The following is a 21481-nucleotide window of genomic DNA, read 5'->3' as shown; positions in this document are numbered from 1 at the left end:
GCAACTTTTAGAGCTCAGATAATTTCCTTGTTTTCTGATCGTCTAAAAGGTTTTGGTGAGATTTTCTCCTTTTTCTGTCCATATTTTTAAAACGATGTTTGACTCTGAGGTTCTGGTTCTGGTTCTGTCATTTTCACAGATTTTTCCAGAAAGCTGTGAGTGTTTCAGTCTCTTGCGACTCGTCTCCTGTCAGTTTGTTCAGACTTTAGGGTTAATCAATCAGACTGATTATTGGTTTCTGATCAGATTTAAAACATAACGAATATTTTTTAGCTGGTTTATGAATTTATTATTTGCGGTCAAATCAATCCAGATTTCTGGTTTTTATTGTTATTGTTTGTTTTTCAGGACCAGAATGAAACTTTGAAAGTTTTATTCAGTTTTAGTTTCATTTAATTCAAACTAAACTAAACTGAACTGAACTGAACTGAACTGAACTAATTATGAATCAGCTGAACTGATTCTGGACTGAAGTTCAGTCCAGCAGAAAATGTTACTTTTCATATTTTTATGCCATAAATGATCAACAGATCGCTAAAGGAAAGATGCTGATTTTGACTTTCAGGCTATAAAATTTTTTATTTGAAAATGACTTGAATTTTTTGTTTTTATGTATTTAATAAAATCTGAAGAGGTTCGGTGAAAAATCTGCTATTTTTTACTTTATTAATCGGTGGAATAATTGGTAGAATTATTGATTATTATTTGATTTTGAAATATTTTTCTGTTAATTTCTACATCCAGGTTGGAAAAGACCAGGAATGAACCAGAGGAGAAAAAAAGAGTCATAAATAAATCAGCTGGAAAAATCCTCAACAGGAGGAAGATGAGGAAGATGAGGCTCAAACGCCTCAGAAACATCAACCAACACCTCCTCCTCTTCCTCCTTTATCTCCTCCTCCTCCTCCTCTTCCTCCTCCTCTTCCTCCTTTATCTCCTCCTCCTCCTCCTCTTCCTCCTCCTCCTCCTCCTCTTCCTCCTCTTCCTCCCTGAACCAATTTAGTCTCTCTGCATGGAGCAACACCTCCCTGTCTGCTCAGCTGTTAGCTCCTATTAGCCAAACCGTTCCCTAAATGTCCTGTAGATGTTAATATTGGCCTCTCACACACACGCCTACACACACACACACACGCCTACACACACACACACACACACAGAGCTGCAGTCTGACTCCAGGCTCACCTTGATGAGCATGCAGAACTCGTCTTCATGCTCTGATCCCAGCTGTGAGACATCAGAGCGTTGCAAGAATAAACCAATAAACAACATGGAGGAGAACGGAGCGAGGGATGACAGGGAGGAAGAGGAGCAGCGGAGGGAGGAAGAGGAGAGATGAAGCAGTAACTGTTAGAGACGTTGAAGACTCCTGACATCGCTCGTCTGCGCTGCTTTTCAGGGTCCAGACAGCTGGACAGACTGCTTATACAGCAATACCCTTCCTCACTGACACACACACACACACACACCTTTAAGCACCTCTCTACTCCCAGCTTGTCTGTTCCATTGTTTTCTCGTTCTCCGCCTGCTGTCTCACCCGTCTCTGCGTCTCCCCACTGTTTTCATTTCTCCTCCTTCATCGTTGCTCATCCTCTTCCTCCTCTTCCTCCTCTCATTCTGCTGAAACATCCGGCCCGCTGCGCTGCCTGCCTGCAGATTTCAGATACATGAAATCCATTTGAACTTGAAGTGTCTTGTTGTCCCAGTGGAGTCCCACCAGGCTCAGTACTGGGACCAAATTTATTTAGCCGACGTCTTAAAGGGGCGGTATCGTGTTTTCCAGCACATGGTGTCATTTCATAAAACAATACAGTAACAATGTTACCTTCAGCAAAAGATGCTGCATATAAAAAGTATAACTTAAAAGATGTAATTCAACGCCTTGAAATTGGGCCTCTGTCTCTTTAAGAAGCTCCTGCTCTGTCTGAAGCTCCGCCTCCATGAAGTCGTCCCAACATGGCTCCTCTGTTAACCCTTTAATGTTTCTACCAGCATCGCTCTAAGCAGCAGCTCCTGTAATGAGCTCAGCTGTTTGCTAATCGCTGCTGGCTAGTCTGGAGGAGCTGAGTGGGGGAGGAGCTTCGCCTCGGAGGCGGGGCTAGGTCCACCCAGTCGATTTGCAGCTGAATGGTTGCCATGGAGATTAAAGGGTTTCTAAAGGATGAAAGAATCATAACAACTTAAAGAGCAAAACATTTAACATGATGGAAAGATCAGAAAGTTTCACTGAAAAAATGACTTTTCTGCAAAAGAATCAGCTTCTAATTTATTAAACTTTACTAAATAAAGCAAACATTTTTACAGAAAGTGATTTAAATCTTTTTTTTTTAACTGAAAGTAAATTTGTTCAGCTGAGTTCAGTGGAGTCCAACAGCAAACACAGAAAATTATCTTTAAGTTTTGGATTTACAGTGAAAAACTGTAAAAAAAAAAAAATCCTGCGACATTCATTTCTTATCCTGTGAGAAATTTTTCCTGATTGTGTCCAACAGATGTGTGAGGATATTCATTCATTCATTCATTCATTCATTCATTCAGTTCATTCAGCATGCCCCGCATTTGGAGGCCTTCGACCCGCGGACGTCGCGGGTTCGACTCCTGGTCCCGACGACCTTTGCCGCATGTCCTCCTTCAAAAAATGGCGCCGGCTCAGCTGGCTGCCTGCAGACGCAGCTCCTGTCCTGTGTGTGTTAATCTGTACATAAAAAATTCTTGCTGTAACTGCGAAATAATTTCCCTGCTGGGATGAATAAAGTAATTCTTCTTCTTCATTCGTTCATTGACATGCCAGACTAATTTAAGTCCAGATGTGATCCACTGCTGACCAGGTGAAGGTGAAATTGTCTGTATTTGTGGTGGATCAGTTTCTTCTAACTTTGTTTCCATCTCTGCTTCCAGGCAGCAGCAGGTGAAACCGAACCACTGGGCCGGTGTGGGAAGGAGGCAGGCGGACAGCGAGGCGGTCCGACGTGAAAACGGTTCAGGTTTTAATATCAGAGTTCAGCGTCTGGTGGAAGCGGATCGACAGGAAGAGGCAGCGGGACGATTTGGAGTGAAAGGCGCTGAAAGCTTTTCTCCTCCATGCTGCTGGCGACAGCAGAGCCGCCTGCTTCCTGCGTGACGACACGCTGCGTTTACTTTATCTACTGCAGGTTAGCGAACGCAGCACGCCGCCGTTAGCCTACACATTTAAACGCTGATGCAACACGACATCAAGATCACCTCTCCTGTCTGCTGCTGACAGAGGAACGAGCAAAACACACAGGCAGGTGGAAATATTGGTGTGTTAAGATCAAAATGAAAAGAATTCAATTTATTTTCATTTATAATTCAACAGAACTCTTTGCCTTGAGCTATACATAAAACTTGCTGCACTTAACTAAATCCATTTTTCAACCCTCAAAAGAGTCATGACATACCAGTAGCTCCAGAAGTGACTGGGAAAATGAAACTTGAGAAGATTTTTTTGGCCTCATAATGGTTTCCTCTATTCTCAAACTAGTTTTGAAGAATGCGACGCTGCAGTCGGAGCAGAGACCGATAAATCACCGCCGATAGATCACCGCCGATAGATCACCGCCGATAGATCGCCGCCGATAGATCGCCGCCGATAGATCGCCGCCGATAGATCGCCGCCGATAGATCGCCGCCGATAAATCGCCGCCGATAGATCGCCGCCGATAGATCGCCGCCGATAGATCGCCGCCGATAGATCGCCGCCGATAAATCGCCGCCGATAAATCGCCGCCGATAGATCGCCGCCGATAGATCGCCGCCGATAGATCGCCGCCGATAGATCGCCGCCGATAGATCGCCGCCGATAGATCGCCGCCGATAAATCGCCGCCGATAAATCGCCGCCGATAGATCGCCGCCGATAGATCGCCGCCGATAAATCGCCGCCGATAAATCGCCGCCGATAAATTGCCGCCGATAGATCGCCGCCGATAGATCGCCGCCGATAGATCGCCGCCGATAGATCGCCGCCGATAGATCGCCGCCGATAAATCGCCGCCGATAAATCGCCGCCGATAGATCACTGAATCGCATCAGACAAAACAACATTTTCCAGATCAGTTTATTTCAATAAAAAACTGATGAAACTGAACAATAACTGCAGCTGTGAGTCTGTCTGCTGTTGGTGCTGTTGGTGCTGCTGTTGGTGCTGTTGGTGCTGCTGGTGCTGCTGTTGGTGCTGCTGTTGGTGCTGCAGTGCAGCGCTGTGCTGATCTGAAGCTGCAGATGATAAAAAGAACAAAACAGAGATTATCACAGATTAAACCAGAGTTATGAAATAATCTGCACTAAATAAACCATCATAAAATCTGACTGGTTTACCTCCACAGCTGCTCACCTTCCCAGTAACCAACCATGAGGTCAATGAGCTGATGCTGGTTGCCACGGTTATGCCGATCAAACAGGAAGTGGTCACTATGGGTCAGAAATTTAGATGTAAATATTATATTTGTGGACCTGAATGCAGGCAGAGTCAGATCTGGTTCAGCAGCAGATTTATTTTGAAATGAATTTCTGTTCGGAGCGCGAAGCTTCAGGAAGAAAACCGGGAACAAGAGAGAGAAAACAAGCCGGACTGAAGCAAAACCTCATCAATAAATCTTTGGATCAAACCGACAGAAAGGAAGGACGATGAGATGAGGAGCGGGTCGAGCGCTCGTCTAATCCGGCCGTCACGCCGCGGCGGCGGCGCCGTAATGTGATTTGGTCTGAATTAAAACGCTGGGAATTGGATCTGCGGTAAAAGGCCGTGTCAGGAGGGAAGAAATGAGAACGTCGGCGAACACAGGAAGATGAACGACTGTCTGGGAGACGAAGAGAGGAAGAGGAGGAATAGGAGCCTTCATCACGCCCATGACCTCATCATCATCATCATCATCATCATCACCTTCAGATGGTTGCAGGTTTCCTGTAGCAGTTTCAGCTTCGGTTTAAAGGAACTCGGTGTTTCAGCAGCTTTGCAGTTTTATGGAAGTTTGTCCAGATTGTTGAATTATTCAGGTTGTATTTGGTCTTTAATTTCTTGTTGTTCTCTGTAAGATTATTCCTGGTTTATTGGGAGAGTCTGGATTTTACTTTGAAAGTGTTACTTCCTGTTGAGCCAACAGCAAAGAACAGCAAAGAACAGCAGGAATTTATGAAAACATTACAGACACTAGACTCCCTCTAGTGGTCTGGAGGACTTCTGACTTCTGTGGAGAAAGTTTTCAGGTTATTTTTCCCCATTTGTGGAAGTTTTTGCTTTTCTTTTCTGTGGTTTAAATTTCATTTTGTTTGCAGCGTTTTTCTGTTGCTTTTTATTGTTTTTATTATTTGTTTTGTTTTATTATCAGTTGGGGCAAAACTGTAAATATAAGACAGTTCTTAAACATGGGACTTAAGTAATAATATTTCTGTTTTTGTTCTTAAGAATTTCAGGAGGTTCAATTGTTTCATATTCATAAAAGACTGAAAAAACTCTATAATTACCAAACTAAAGGATTTTCTCTCTGACTCTCAGTTACAATCAATATTTTTGTCCCAAATGTTCCTCCATACAGGAACAGCTGACAGTGTGAGGAGAAGGAAGCAGAAACTACAGGATGGAAAACCTGCAAAGGAAAAAGATTTCCTGGGATTCAAGTCAAAACTTTACCAGAAATAAATGTTTTAAAATAATTTCTGTGTTAATTTTTTACTCTAGGGCCAAACTTTAAATAAGAGACAGAATATGAAAAATAGTGATGAATCAATAAGACTCTGCAGTCAAATGCTGCCCTCTATGGGCCAGCAGCGTAACTACATGTTAGACAGATTCAGATGGACCTGACTACTTCCTGGTTTGGGTGGTTTTCCTCTCTAAATGCTCAGTTTTTCCAGGAAGTAAAACTGTTTGGCTGTCATCCTCTTCCTCGGCTGCTTTAACTCAACACTCTGAATGTTTGAATCTCTGCTGCCAGGATAAAACTGCTTTTATTTGTGCAGATTTTGCAGAATGCTGAACAGACGTTGGAAAGCAGCGGCTGATCCTGAGCAGCAGATCCAGACCTTCGTCTTTCTGTTTCTGTGCAGGAAGTGGCTCCTGCCGTCAGACTCACCGAGGCGCCTCACACAGGATTTCCACGCGATCCGCGCTCTGCTTCATGATGATGCATGAACTGATGTTTCTGTGCGAGACGCTCTGAGGAGCGATGGGACTCAATGAAGCACAAAATGATTCCTACAAACTTTCCCTCCCGGCTGCAGCGTTCATAAATCAGCCGACTGAAGCTCTGCAGGGGGAAGGAAATAAATGTGTTGCTTTGTTATCCGTCAGATCTGTCATTTATCATCATGTTGCTGCTGCAGAGAGCCGAGCGCTACCTGGACTCCTGCGTCGGTCCTGAATCCATCACAGCGACTCAGAGACGAGTTACCGCAGCAACAGATCTGTTCACACCATCAGCTTCATCCCAGCGAGGAGCAACAGAGACGCTCCGGCACAAACAAAGTCTCTACGAACAGAGAACATCCAGATGGTCCTGAGGTGAAACCAGAAGGAGCGCCGGCCTGCGGGAAGAAATCAGAACCACATGAAGGAGCCGGACGGAGAAACAAAACGAAACTTTTAACAACAAAACATTAGGAGTTTAAACAGCGATCCGGATGGAGGAGAAAAGATCCAGACGAGCCAATCAGATCATCACAGGTCGGAGAGACGAAGCTGACGGGCAGAGAGGACGCACTGCAAAAACACAAAGCGTTAGTTTCAAGTGAAAATATCTTAATACAGTAACACCATGGAGAAAATGTCTCGTTATAAATGAAATAATCTGCAATGAAATCAGAAGCTTTTTCATTAATATTAAGGAATTAGTGACTTAAAATAAGCTCATATTTCTTTCTGAGAAGTTACCTGTAAGTTAGTTTTCTCTTATTTTAACTGTATTCAGATATTTACACCTGAAACTAGACCAGCAATATTTATTAATATTTTTGTTTTTGCAGTGTGAAGGAAGAGACGACAAGCAGAAACACCTGAAACCAAACTCAGAAATCTAAGCAATAAAATAATAAATGAATAAATAAAGGAACAAAACACAAACATGGCAACAGCAACACAATGATAAACATAAAAACCCACCAGAAAGCATCAAAACCTCCCTTTGCATCATGTTACTTTAATACTTTAGTTTTTATCTTCCAATAAAACCTAGAAATGAGAAGATAGAGCAGCGAACAGCATTTCGTTTGAATCCTCCTGCTGACGCCAAACTGCAGATATTGTTTTTATTTCAGGCCTTTGATAAATTATTAAAGTTATTTATTCTTTTTCTGGTGTTTTGAGTCGGAACCTTTTAGAAAAGTGAAATTAAACCTGAGTGACCCGCTGCGCTCCTGGTTCGGATACGATCTGAATCATTTTTCTCCTGGAGAGCAGCGCCAACCTCCTGAACTCCTCAACAACCGAGAAACAAAACGGCTCAACAATGAAACGTTTTCTTTCAGGAAGCTGCCTTTACATTCACAAACACAAAGTGTTTTACATCCTTCATAAACCAGACAGTCTCTGAGTCTCTTTGATCACAATTTAGATTTTTAAAGGTCTACACATTTTCATCAAACTGTTAGTCTGCATTATTCCATTCAGTTTAAATCTCCCTCCGTCTGGGTTTTCTCCCATTCACTTGGATTTTCTACTGAACCAATCAGTGAACAGAAGGAGGCGTTGTGATGGATGATGTTCATTTTCTGCCGTTTTAGGATCGTCTGTCTGCAGGTTTAGTGACGGCAGAAAACCATCAGTCGCCTCGTTCAGATCAGAGCGGAGGACGGTTATTTACAGACAACACTGCAAAAACTAAATATTACCCAGAAGTTTTGTCCAGATATCTCAGTACGCTTGAAAAAGACAAACTGACTTAAAAGTAACTTTTAGTAAGATGTAAGTCTGTTTAAAATGAAAAGCTCTAGTTCTATTGGCAGATTATTTCAAAACATTTTCCATTTTTCTGCCAATGGAACTAAAACTTTTTCATCAATATTAAGGAATTATTTACTTAAAACAAGCCTCTACATTTTGCTAAAAAGTTACTTTTAGTTAGTTTGTCTAATTTCAGGTTCACTAAAGTATTAGCACTAGAAACTAAACCAAAATCGCTTGGAAATATTTGGTATTTTTGCAGTGAATTTCCAGTTATTGTCATAGTGTTGAACCGGTTCATTTCATAATCAAATGGGTAAAATTTAGAAGGTCAACAGCCTCCAGGAAGCCATCGATCCTGAGTCCGGAGGATGAAGCGCAGGACATCGTCTCTCTGTCCTTCTGGGACAAAACCGACTTCGTTGACCAGAAGTCCAGCTCTTCGCCGGTGGAGCAGGATGGCAGCGTCTCCTTCTCTTCCTCAGAAGCTCCAGGTGTTTGAAGGTCCAGTTGTTCCTGCGGCTGCAGGAGCTTCAGCAGTTCGTATTTCACGCCTCTGCTCTGCCCATTAGCTTCAATCATGGCGTTAATAATGAAACAGGTGCTTTGCTTTTGTTACCAATCTGTCTTATTTGCCATTCAGCCACTTACGGCTCTTCCTCTGAACTCATATTGGCGCAGCCGGCCTGGTGGCCATTAATATTGGATGAAGTGGGAGCATAATAACCTGAGCTCCTGTGACTGGAGGCTAACGCCGCGCTCTCTGGGCTCTGCAGGAATATTAATTACTGCCACAGCATTATGAGTATTAGAATGATTCACATGAAGCAGCTTCTGGTGCATCAAGATGAGCAGCTGCGTCTGATGGGGACGACACATTTCCATCCATGGTTTTATTTTGAAAAATCAGTTAAAACCTCCTCCTTCCTGTTCCTTCCTTCAGCTCTGTTCGCAGGTGTTCAGGTGATCTGGACCCAGAACCCGCCTGCGTCCGGTTCTGGCCACCTCAACCCGGCCGAGGCTTTATTAAAAAGTCTTCATGGTGACGGCGGCTGAGCCCGGCTCGCCGCCGCAGGGATCCGTTAAAACGTGGCGATCAGGAAGCAGATGGAGACAGGAAGGCCTGGACCGACAGACGGAGTTTCCTGCTGACCATCAGCAAACACAGGCTGAAGACGATCATCTGTCAGACCCGTCAGAAACATTTCTGGGTTCTGCAGCTGAAAACTCCAGCTGGTTCTGGATGGTTAAACCAAACCGTCTTCCAGCAGCTGAAGGAACCAAACCAGAAGAGAGAAGGAAGAGTTTTCCCTCTGAGGCCGTTCGTCACGTTGCAGGCGGTTCTGTCTGGTTCCGTCGGGTCTCTGCTGAGCGTTCTTCGTCTCTCCGACAGTTAATGAGACTTTTGATGCTTTTTGTGTTTCTCCAGTTTTGACATGAAGATTTTTTTCTGCACAGAGAAACTCTCTGCAGAGAACAGTTTGCCACAGATCACATCTGTTGTTTACTCGCTCACATTAGAGGAAGAACGGAGAAGCTGTGTTATTGTGAACGTTCGCTCACTCCCACATGCTGTCACGCCGTCTGAAAGGACACTTCACACGTCTCCTCTCTGACTCACAGCTTAAACTCTGAACGCTCTGTTCCTGTTTGGCTTCGCATCACAACACCAGCAAAAAATGAAATGATGAACTCTGAGCTTCACATCACTGTGGAGGCCAACAGCTGGGGGCATCCTTAAAAAGTCTTAAAAAGTCTAAAACGAAGGCCTTAAAATGTCTTAAATTCATTTTAAAAATACATGTAAAATGACCTTAAATACATTAATCACAGCCTGTTACAATAAGTAATTAATTAATCACATGACGAATTCAAATGAGCTCAATAATTTCCATTCTGATTCTATTTTAAAAGGTAATTTTGTTTGCAGAGACATGATAATATGTTTTATTTTAGGTTTTATGGTTTGTATTCCCATTTTATTTATAGTTATTGGTTCTTCTGTTTTATTTTAGATACTTAAAACATCTTTCAGTTCCAGTGTGAAATTTACTAAATTCAACTGAAAACTTATAAAAATACAAGATTTTCAATATGATACTTGCACCATTCAAGTATTATATTGTCTACATTACATATACATAATCTATATAATACTTGGTTCAAAACAAAAATATTATTGTTTATCACAACAATTATTGGGATCATTTCTCAGCCAGCAAACAGTTTTATCCTGGGAGGAATAGATGTAGAAGCAGTTTGTTTTTCTAGCAGGATTTTCCTGTCAGATAAATGTTGATGTGTCACTGACAGCAGGCAAGCAGCTAATATATGCTAGCTAGCCAGGTAGCAGCTAGTATATGCTAGCTAGCAGCTAATATATGCTAGTTAGCCAGCTAGCGGCTAATATATGCAAGTTAGCCAGCTAATGGGTAATATATGCTAGCTAGCCAGGTAGCAGCTAGTATATGCTAGCTAGCGGCTAATATATGCTATCCAGCCAGCTAGCAGCTAATATATGCTAGCTAGCTAGCGGCTAATATATGCTATCCAGCCAGCTAGCAGCTAATATATGCTAGCTAGCCAGCTAGTGGCTAATATATGCAAGTTAGCCAGCTAATGGGTAATATATGCTAGCTAGCCAGGTAGCAGCTAGTATATGCTAGCTAGCGGCTAATATATGCTAGCTAGCCAGCTAGCGGCTAATATATGCAAGTTGGGCCTCAGAAATAAAGATGTTTATCATAAGTGACAAAGATCTAAAGGTTTTAACGGACTTACTGAAGCCTGCAGGTTTTCCTCCGTCCTCAATCAGCTGAATGTCTTCATTTAGAAAAACTCCTGGAGGGAGCGGGAACAAATCCTCTCCTCAGGAAACTTCCAGAACTTCCAGCATCAGGAGGAAGTTTCTGAATAGCCGCAGAATAATGAGACAACAGCATGGCCGACGTTTTGCTGACGCCTGTAGAATTTTACTGTCTAATTAATAATGAAAGCCTCCACCATCCACTTCCCTCTGACACAGGAACTGTTTTTAATTCCTGCTCCGAGCGTCTGCAGCTCCCAGGAGATCGCTCATCCAGGAATCCGTCCAGGAAAAGGTCAGCAGGAGTTCAGCAGATCCGGTTTGTCTCCTGGGAAAAGTCACAGAGGCTCGTCAGTAAAACTCCCTCAGCTGGTAATTTATGGCCTCCAAAACTTACAAAACATTCAGAGCTAAAAAATAAAACTGAACAAAAACACAGAAAATATGCAGAAACTTATAGAACTTTAAAAAATGCATGTCAGCTTCGTATGGTTAAAAACTGAAGTTGGCTTTTGATTGCAGTTTCCCATAAAAGGTTAAAGGGCAAATCTGCCTAATTTTTCCCTTTGAACATCTTTAATCTAAAACCTTTTAGGATATTTTATAATAAATATTTAGAAGCGTCTGCAGTTTGTGAGCCTTCATCTGATCTGTGAAGGTTCTCTGATCTTTGTCCTGAAACAAAGATTTCAAACAGTTCAGGAAAATATGATTTGAAGTTTCGTAGGTTTTTTAATATTAAAGATCATCTGGGTCACAAAAAGTTTTTTTCTTTTGTCATTTCCTGCATGGAAGCTGCTACTGTAAAAAAAACATGTTTGATTGTAGAAATTAATCCTAAAAAAGGAAAAACCCTGATGCATCAGTTGGACAGAACTCCAGGAACATTTATTCATGCATTTAACAATAATTTAGCGTCTATGTTTGGATATATTCATCACAATAAGGTCCAAACTGTGTGACGTTAATATTGACTCGTTATAGCAGACAAAAAAAAAGATTTTCTTCCAGTAATTATTAAACCAAGCAGCATAAAATCTGGTTGTGCTGCTTTAATTTGTGACATGTTTGTAAATACAGTGAATATTGAGAAATTAAGAAATATTATTAGACAAAATAAAAAGGAGTTTTATCACAATTTTATAGCAAAACTAAAATCCAGGAATCATGAAAAGTGCTCAGTAGTTTCAGTAAAATTAAAGTTAAGAGGAAGTTTTTCATATTGTTAGAAATTAAAATTACAGATGATACCAAAGAAAATGCAAACAAATCTGATGAGTATTTTGTAAAGGGAGATGATTGATGGGCGTCTGGAGACAGAATGAAACGATGAGAAACACATGAAAACCTGAGATGAATATAATAATATAATAAATACTTTAGCTTTTCATTTATAACGTTTCCTTTCAGATTCACAAATGAAAACAGCAGAACTCACTCCGTTTTTTAAAGTGCTGATAAACATTAATTCTCCGGTTACAAACTTCTCTTCTCTCAAATTTCAGAAAAATTGTTTCTGCACTTTATAATTTCATGGAAAAATATTCATTATGATTGTTGATAAAGATTTAGAGCCAAAAGGTCGACGTCAAAATGTAGCTGGTTTAATTTTGCTACAAAGATTTTTTTAAGACATTGAAAAAACTTTTAAATGCTTAAAAAAGTTTTTTTTTAATTATTTTTTAAGCATTTGTTTTTGTGTTTTTACATCAAAATCACAGATTTTAAAATTTAGAAATAGCTGTAAGAACTTTTATATTTGTGCTAATGTCTGATGTTGAATCTGACTTTTTATTAATTACCGAATCGATAACTGGACATCCAGCATCACTTCCGATGTTTTTAGCCAATTCTGAGAAAAATCTTCAAGAAAAGTCAGAAAAAATGTGGCGATTTGTTGATTTTGTGTGACTTTGGCAGATTTGTTGAAAAACTTGAAGGAATTTTTTTTTTTTTTTACCCCTCCAGGGTCTTTTGTGGCTCTAGTGTCCCTTTTATACGTCAGCAGGCTGACAGGAAACGGGGAAGAAGAGGAGGGAAGACATGCAGCAAATGTGGTCGGGTCCAGGAGTCGAACCAGCGACGGCCGCGTCGAGGACCGAAGGCCTCCAAATACGGGTCGCACTAACCGCTACGCCACCACAACACGCCCACTTGAGGGAATTATTGACGTAATTTGGAATCTTGAGGGCCAAATAAAAATCTACGGCGGCCAGATTTGGCCCCCAGACCTCCAGTTTGACACATTGATCAAGAATGACTTTGACATAATTGGATAAATCTGCTGTAAGAGGCACATGCTGGACATAAACTTACATGAATAAAAGACGTAAATATGCCCAAATAAAACTCCGGGCCCGGTCCAGTACCACAAGGTCCGGTACCACAAGTTCCGGTACCGGAGTTTTATTGGACATATTTACATTTTTTATTCAGTTTCTTCTTCTGCTGACAGCAGCCTGCCTCAGCGCACTGCTGCCCCCTGCTGGTCAGGTTCACTTTAGCTTCTCCACAGATGTAAAGTTATAAATATTTATAACTTTACATTAGTAATAAAAATGAATACATGAAACAAAGACAATTTATGACCTGCAAATTCATGACTTTCTTCTTATTAAGTTTAATGAAAACAAAACATTGAACAATAACGTAACAGATGAAGCAGTAAAAATAAATTTAAAGCCTTGGTTTAAGGAAATGAAGAACTTTATGTTTTACTTTTTGTTTTTATATAAAAATGACAAACAAACAATACGACTAACTGAGGAGCATCATCACCAAAATGTGACTTTTTAAAGGTGGTTTTTTTTCATAAAGAGGCGAGCCGGAGCACCCGGAGAGAACCTACACACACACACCCACCCACCCACACACACACACACCCACCCACCCACACACACACACACCCACCCACCCACACACACCCACCCACCCACACACACACACACCCACCCACCCACACACACCCACACACACACACCCACCCACCCACCCACACACACCCACACACACCCACCCACACACACCCACCCACCCACACACACACACACCCACCCACCCACACCCACCCACCCACACACACCCACCCACCCACCCACACACACCCAGACACACCCACCCACACACACCCACCCACCCACACACACACACACCCACCCACCCACACACACCCACACACACACACCCAGACACACCCACCCACCCACCCACACACCCACCCACCCACCCACCCACCCACACCCACCCACACACCCACCCACCCACACACACCCAGACACACACACCCACCCACCCACCCACACACCCACCCACACACACACACACCCACCCACCCACACCCACCCACCCACACACACACACACACACACACACCCACCCACCCACCCACCCACCCACCCACCCACACACACACACCCACCCACCCACCCACACACACAGAGTCCTTAGAGAAATTTAGACAGACTATCATTAATAAGTTAATTGGTTTTAACCTAAACAAAAATCAAAAAGGCAACACATTTTTGATGCTGCCTTGTTTCTGGACCCAAAACGAGGGGATCCACCGTATGAGGGCCGGGCTTTGGGCCCCATGGGACCCATCGGTCCACAGAAGGTTCAAAAATATGGCAGAAATGAACCGAAGTCAACATTTGAACAAACAAAACAACCGAGAAAAAACATCTTGACCTGAAAACTATGGAGGAACTTTTCCTCCATCCCTCCATTTATTCATCCCTCCATCCTTCTTCTCCGTTCAGAACAAGTAGTCCCACCATGACTCGGAGCAGGCCGGTGAGGACGTGGTTCTTCCAGAACTTGCTGCTGATTGAGATTGGTCTGAACCTTCAGAACCTGCCGGAGATGTTGGACGTCCGGCGATCAGAGTCGGCATGAAACGCGTTTTCTTGCTCGGCCGGCTGTCGGACTCTGCTGAATCCTCCGAAGACGTTCTGTTGCCGGGCGTTTCCTCGGCGGTGGGCTCTGAACTGGCCCTCCTCTCGTCCTTCGAATGGTAGGAAACATTTACGAAAGCTACTGCTGGTTTCTGCTTCTGGCTGGAATCGTTTATATCTGTTGACTCTTCAGAGTCGCTGTTGTCATAATCTGAATCAGTTGAAGACTCGCTTGAAGACTTCTCTACTTTCCTGTTTTTAGGAATGTTTCCTGTTTTATTCAAAGGATTTTCTGATTTCGCAGCATCAGAAGAAGCTTGAAGTTCCTTCAGAAAAGCCTCTATTTCTGGTTGGAAGGCTCTGTATTCCTTCTGGAGAGAAACGACTTTGCTCTTCAAATAGCCCAAGTGTTTGGTCACCTTATCTCGTCCCATTTTCTCTTTTGAAAACGAGAAAAACATTGATTTGGTCCCAAGCTTTGTCTTTGCTTTCAATTCCTCGATCTTTCTGAGACGAGCGTTCATGGCCTCCTGCTGATCTTTGACCTTCTTCTCCACGTCCTGGAAGGCAAACTCCCAGCCGGTGTGATCCGAAAGCCTCTCCGTCAGCACCAGAATCACCGTCTCCAGTTCGCTGTTGAGGGCGGCGAGCCTCCGTTTCTCGTCTGCTGCGCAGATGTAGCGATACTTCAGCATGGGCACCGTGATGGCCTGCTGGCTCAGCGATCTGAGCGTGTTCTCCAGCTTCTGGTTCTTCCTGATGGCTTCGTTCACTCGTTCATCGTCCGGGTTGACTTTCTTCTTTATGGTGACCAAGTTGTACATTTTTAATTTCTGCCTGATCTCCTTAAAGTGGTTGTCTTGAATCACCAACATCTCTTTGTTTTCCTTTTCTTTGTCTATGAACTGTTCCAACAGTTGCCTTTGCTCCACATATTGTCTGGACGCCATGCCAACGTTTTTCCTTAACTCTTTGTTAACGAGCTGCAGCCGTTCCTGCTGCTGTCGGGCGCCTTTGTTCAAGTTTTTCATCATGGCTTCCTCAATTAGTTGTTCGTTGGTGGTTTTCAGGACGTCGGAAAGCATCACCCTCCTTCTGTATAAACTATCCAATTTTTTTTCTTCGTCAACCCAGATGTCAGATTCCAAGTTCAGCTTGTAGAGCCGCCTTTCGCAGTTTTTGAAAAACGCCTTCTCATCTTTCTCCAGTTTCTTCCGATTCTGATAGCGGCTTCTGCGGTCCGAGGCGTTCTCCAGCTCCGCGTTGGACCTCAGGAGCCTCTGGAGCGCCCTGTTGTTGTTCTTGCGCACTTTCTCAACGTCAAAGAAAGAAACTTCCGCTTTCTGCTTCTCGAGTTTATACATTTTGAAATTCTTCTGGGGGTTTAAAGTCAAAACTGTCAGAGCAAAATGAAATGAGGTTCAGTTGTGTCGTTCTAGCAAAACAGAGAGGATCCTCATCACAAGGTGACATCATCAGGCTGGGTGTGTGTGACATCATCAGTGATGTCACACCCGTTTTATCACTGATAATTCTGCTGGACGATGAATTTTCCATGTAATTATTGCGATGAATGATAACAGGAAAATGTTAAGGAGATTTTGTTTGACTTTTTACTGAGGAGAATCTCGTTTTAATGAGTTTTAAGATCAGATTGAGATTCTGAAAACATCCGACTGAAACAAGCTGAACCTTGTGCTCTGTGTGGGGAATGTTTCAGTGTTTTTACTGTTGAATCCCGACACGTCGTGGCGTCGGTGTCAGTTGCTATGGCAACGGGTCTGTGTGTAGCGTAGCCAGCACAGAGAGCAAGAAAAACAAAGAAAACGAGCAGCTTTCAGTTATTCCTGGACGTTATCTCTCCCTCTGCTCAAGTTCATTATAAACGTCTCCAGGTTTCATTTAGTTACTGGTTCTATGGCGCCGATGGACAAGAATCCACTTTTTGTCCTCCAGCATTCTGAAGAGACACAAAATTTCCGGATGTAAACAACAACATGCAACGAGTTCATAGAGCACAAGGAAAGGATTTACATGTGAAAAGGAAGGATTCAGTCATGGTGCATTAAGAAGGTCTTAAATTCAACTTGCTCAACCCTGCAGAGTCGTATAAAATATGAACCCATGATTATCCAGCAGCATTTCTGCTTTTTTCAGCTGGTTTTTGGTCCGATGTGATCCGGTCTGAGGCGGGCGAAGCGTTAGAGGAACCTCAGACCTGAACAGGGAGGCTGCTGCAGCTGACAGCCCTCATTAGACCTGCAGCGGCTCTGCAGCTCGCTGATAAACGCTGAAACTCTGCAATCTCATCTCTTTATTAAGTGGTCAAAGACACGACCTGATTTAACCGCCTGAAGTTTCCTCCTCCCTCTGCTCTTCTAGCTGCAGCTTCTCCTGGGAGAGCAACAATTTGATGCAATAATCTTCAATGCACAGTGACAAGAAATATGAGTTTTTAATAAACAACAATAAGCAGAGAATGCAGCCTGGAGCTGCGCTGAACGTGTCCTGATCCGTGTTACACTGTGGAGCTTCTGAGTTCAGCTGCAGATACGAGTAAATAAAACCTTTATTACCTCTATTCCTCCGCAGACACACTCAGCGCCGCAATATAAGCAGCAGCACTTCAGGGACCGACAATAAGAGCCTCAGCAAGGTCAGAAATACGCCTCTTTATTCTACAGCCTCTGAAAGCTGGAAGAGAAACTTTATTATCTGAAAGATCCATTTCTCCTGTTGGACTCCAAGGATTGTGAGCCTGGACTCTTTCCTGATGAGTCGGTTTTTGTGCCGCGCTGCACAAACTTCACTCTGATCGGGTCAAACCTGACAGCACCGTTTCCTTTCATTACCTCCACCTGTTTCACTCAGCAGCTCCGACACGCCGGCTCTGAGCTCTGGATCCGATCGATACGTTCCGACCGCTCCAGCTCTGCAGCATCGCTCTAGCAGCATCGCTCTAGCAGCATCGCTCCAGCTCTCGCAGCATCGCTCTAGCAGCATCGCTCCAGCTCTGCAGCATCGCTCTAGCAGCATCGCTCCAGCTCTGCAGCATCGCTCTAGCAGCATCGCTCCGGCTCTGCAGCATCGCTCCGGCTCTGCAGCATCGCTCCGGCTCTGCAGCATCGCTCCGGCTCTGCAGCATCGCTCTAGCAGCATCGCTCCAGCTCTCGCAGCATCGCTCTAGCAGCATCGCTCCAGCTCTGCAGCATCGCTCTAGCAGCATCGCTCCAGCTCTGCAGCATCGCTCTAGCAGCATCGCTCCGGCTCTGCAGCATCGCTCCGGCTCTGCAGCATCGCTCCGGCTCTGCAGCATCGCTCTAGCAGCATCGCTCCGGCTCTGCAGCATCGCTCTAGCAGCATCGCTCCGGCTCTGCAGCATCGCTCTAGCAGCATCGCTCCGGCTCTGCAGCATCGCTCCGGCTCTGCAGCATCGCTCTAGCAGCATCGCTCCGGCTCTGCAGCATCGCTCTAGCAGCATCGCTCCAGCTCTGCAGCATCGCTCTAGCAGCATCGCTCCGGCTCTGCAGCATCGCTCTAGCAGCATCGCTCCGGCTCTGCAGCATCGCTCTAGCAGCATCGCTCCGGCAGCTATAGGCGCTGTTTGGAAAGTTACAGTCAAATGTTAACAGCAATAATTTGCGTTTATTCTGTCATAAGACAAAAAAATAAACATTTTCAAAGTCATATTTTCACCAAGTTATTTATTCATTTATAAATGAAACAGTTCAAACTAAAAACTTCTTTACCAAGCTAACTAGCTTGGAACCAAATATTTAGCTGAACATAATTCACTTTCCAATAAGCAGAAATGAACTTCGAATAAAAACTCTAAGCTAAATATTTAGTTATCAAGTTAACTATTTAGCTCTGAGTTACTAAATATTTATTTAATACTAGATAATATGCTAATTTACTTGCCAAGAAGCAGAAGTGGACCAATAAAGTACAGGACAATATGTTTATAAACAAAATATTTAGCTTGCTAACTTAATGTTTAGCTTGAAGCTAGCTACATTTCGAAGCTATATATTTAGTTAGCTAAATATTTAGATAGCATATTAAATATTTAGCTTTTGTTTAAATTGGAGCTGAATACTTAGTTGGTAAAGAAAATATTTAGCTTAATGTGAAACTGACATTTTAATGAACAACATGGTGAAAATATGACTGAGATATGAGCCGCCATTTTCTTCCTGTCAGACTAAACAACCCAAATTGTTGCTGTTAATCTTTGATTGTGAAGCTTCAGAAACGGATCCATCTGGACCGTCAGTCAAACATCTGGAGAACTTTCTGTTCTGAAAGTGAACTTCTGCCCCAGTTTCACTCAGATCCTGATGGGACAGACACTCGGATCTGTGCAGCTGATCCGGTGCTTTTCCATAATCCAAAGCAATTTAAGGCTGACAGCATCTTACTGCATTGGGATTGATTACTTCAGAAGAAGCAGGAGTGTGTGAGTTTACAATATTTCTACACCCAGCTTGCTCTGAAATGGATTCATTCTGCTGTCGACTCGCTGCACAAACCAGCTGAGACTTCTCACCTTCCTCACTCAATTTAAATCACATCAGCGCTCCACTTCCAGCCAGCAGAAACTACCTGAACTTTGTTCCACTGGGTCTTTATTCTTCAGGGCTCAGCTGGAAACCTTGTTCTCCAGCTGACGGAGCGTGGCGGCTGTCACTTCTCCTACCAGAGTTTTATTAGCAGCATAGCGCCGTGGATCTGTGGAGAAGCACGAAGCAGCTTCAGTCAGTCAGCTTGAATCAACTCCCAGATGATCGCAGTCAGACTGGAGGAGCGCTGATTCACACCGTCAAAAATTAACAGTTCAGGCTGTTTGGCCTGTCACAGGAAAAATGGGATTCATTTTTAGCAGTCATATTATCACCACGTTATTCATTCATTCATAGATGTCACTCAAACCGTCGAGCCTGATGTCGTTTCAAGTAGTTATGAGCTTTAGAAATAGCTACAAATCTAAAAAACCCAACTCTACATGATATTGTTTAACAGAAATTAAAACAAATTCTTCCACCTGAATCTCTGAAGATTCTTGCAAAGAACTCGGCGCTAACGAAATTTCGTTCTGTATACACCCTGTTCATGCAAAATGACAATAAAGTCAGTCTAAGTCTAACTTAGAGATTCAGACGATTCACAGTCTGAACCGTTCAGAGGATCCAACCGAACCTGATGATTAGTTTGGTTGGTTTTTAGGCCCCGCAACAGCTTTAGCATCATGACCTTTAGCATCATCAACAGCTTTAGCATCATGACCTTTAGCATCATCAACAGCTTTAGCATCATGACCTTTAGCATCATCAACAGTTTTAGCATAATGACCTTTAGCATCATCAGCAGTTTTAGCATCATGACCTTTAGCATCATCAACAGTTTTAGCATAATGACCTTTAGCATCATCAGCAGTTTTAGCATAATGACCTTTAGCATCATCAGCAGTTTTAGCATAATGACCTTTAGCATCATCAGCAGTTTTAGCATAATGACCTTTAGCATCATCAGCAGTTTTAGCATAATGACCTTTAGCATCATCAGCAGTTTTAGCATAATGACCTTTAGCATCATCAACAGCTTTAGCATCATGACCTTTAGCATCACCAGCAGCTTTAGCATCATGACCTTTAGCATCACCAGCAGCTTTAGCATCATCAGAATCTGTTGCTGAGAGACATCTTGTCTTTCCGTCCCTCCAGGTTTCTGTTTACCTGCCTTAACGATGAATCCAGCAGATCCTCTCTTGATCGTAGGGATTCATCTTCAGCTCCTCCTCGACCTGCTGCTGATTCCTGACGCCATCTTTATTTCTGGAACGTTTCATCGAGTCCAGCAGCCAAACTAAAACGCCGAGGTCGGCGCTTAGAAGAGCCACAGAAACACCAGAACATGCCTCAATAACTTCATCAGAGAAAAAACACGCAACTTAGAAAATGTCTGAAATATAATGAAAGCATATCCACCAAACATCCTGGGCCTACTGACCTGATTACGTAAAGCGCCGAAGCGCTTCTTCTTCTTCTTCTTCTTCTTCTTCTGTTTGATGGTGGTGGGCAGACCAACAGTAACGGTACACTACTGCCACCAACTGGACTGGCTTGTGTTCAGGAAAATTAACATGAAAAAGTGAGATAATTAAATTACTAATAATGCTCATACTAATTGAATTAATACTAGTTAACTTAATTCTCTCCATTTCTTTTGTAATTTTCACAAAATGACTCGGCCTTTTATTTTACTTACATCGCTTGTCAAAATATTATCAATTGTAAATTTGATACTAATTTTCTTGTTTCCTTTCTGAGTCATAATTCAGTTCATTCCATAAACAGATGCTGTACAATCCTGAAGCATAAATCCATTTATTTATTTAGACTTAGAATATTACATCACACCTTTAAAAACATATTTGATGCAGGGATGTTTTGATTTAATGAAAATATTGTTTCCCAGAAAGCAACTGGATGTTTAATGTTCGGACTTGATGCTTGTTTTAATGCTTAAATGCTAAATTTAGCAACAAAAAACTTTTTATTTGGAGTAGAAGCTGATGCAGCAGAAGAAATGATCTCTCTTCTCATCTGAGGAACTTTTATTTGTCCAAACTCACATAAAGCCCAGCATATAGAACTCTATAATGAGAAAACATTTTATTGCCTAAAATGCAAAACACATTCTTGAAGTGAAAGTTTGATCCTTTGGATGCAGCTAAAGCAATCCTAGCATAATCAGAACTGAATATCAATACAGGGCTGATCTGCTCATTAATGTTGGATTAACAGATTAATAATTGGAAATGGAAGATTTTTTCACAAAATTTGAATCAGGAAAAGTTAAAACTGGAGAAGTTCTGGGTAGAACAGAT

General features: G+C 42.8%; 1 long non-coding RNA gene across 1 annotated transcript; it reads right to left on the bottom strand.

Annotated features, from left to right (window-relative positions):
- Positions 1-4179: 4179 nt before the first annotated feature.
- On the bottom strand, positions 4180-11080 carry LOC114155399 (uncharacterized). The gene is made up of 5 exons (XR_003597733.1): positions 10675-11080; positions 6354-6714; positions 6089-6262; positions 4335-4427; positions 4180-4232 (listed from the first exon to the last, which is right to left on the bottom strand). It is a non-coding gene; the product is annotated as an uncharacterized LOC114155399 (long non-coding RNA).
- Between the last annotated feature and the right edge of the window lie 10401 nt (positions 11081-21481).

Source organism: Xiphophorus couchianus, chromosome 13, assembly GCF_001444195.1.
Source record: "Xiphophorus couchianus chromosome 13, X_couchianus-1.0, whole genome shotgun sequence".
In the NCBI taxonomy this organism is placed as follows: domain Eukaryota; kingdom Metazoa; phylum Chordata; class Actinopteri; order Cyprinodontiformes; family Poeciliidae; genus Xiphophorus; species Xiphophorus couchianus.
This window is presented reverse-complemented; position numbering and strand designations above follow the sequence as displayed.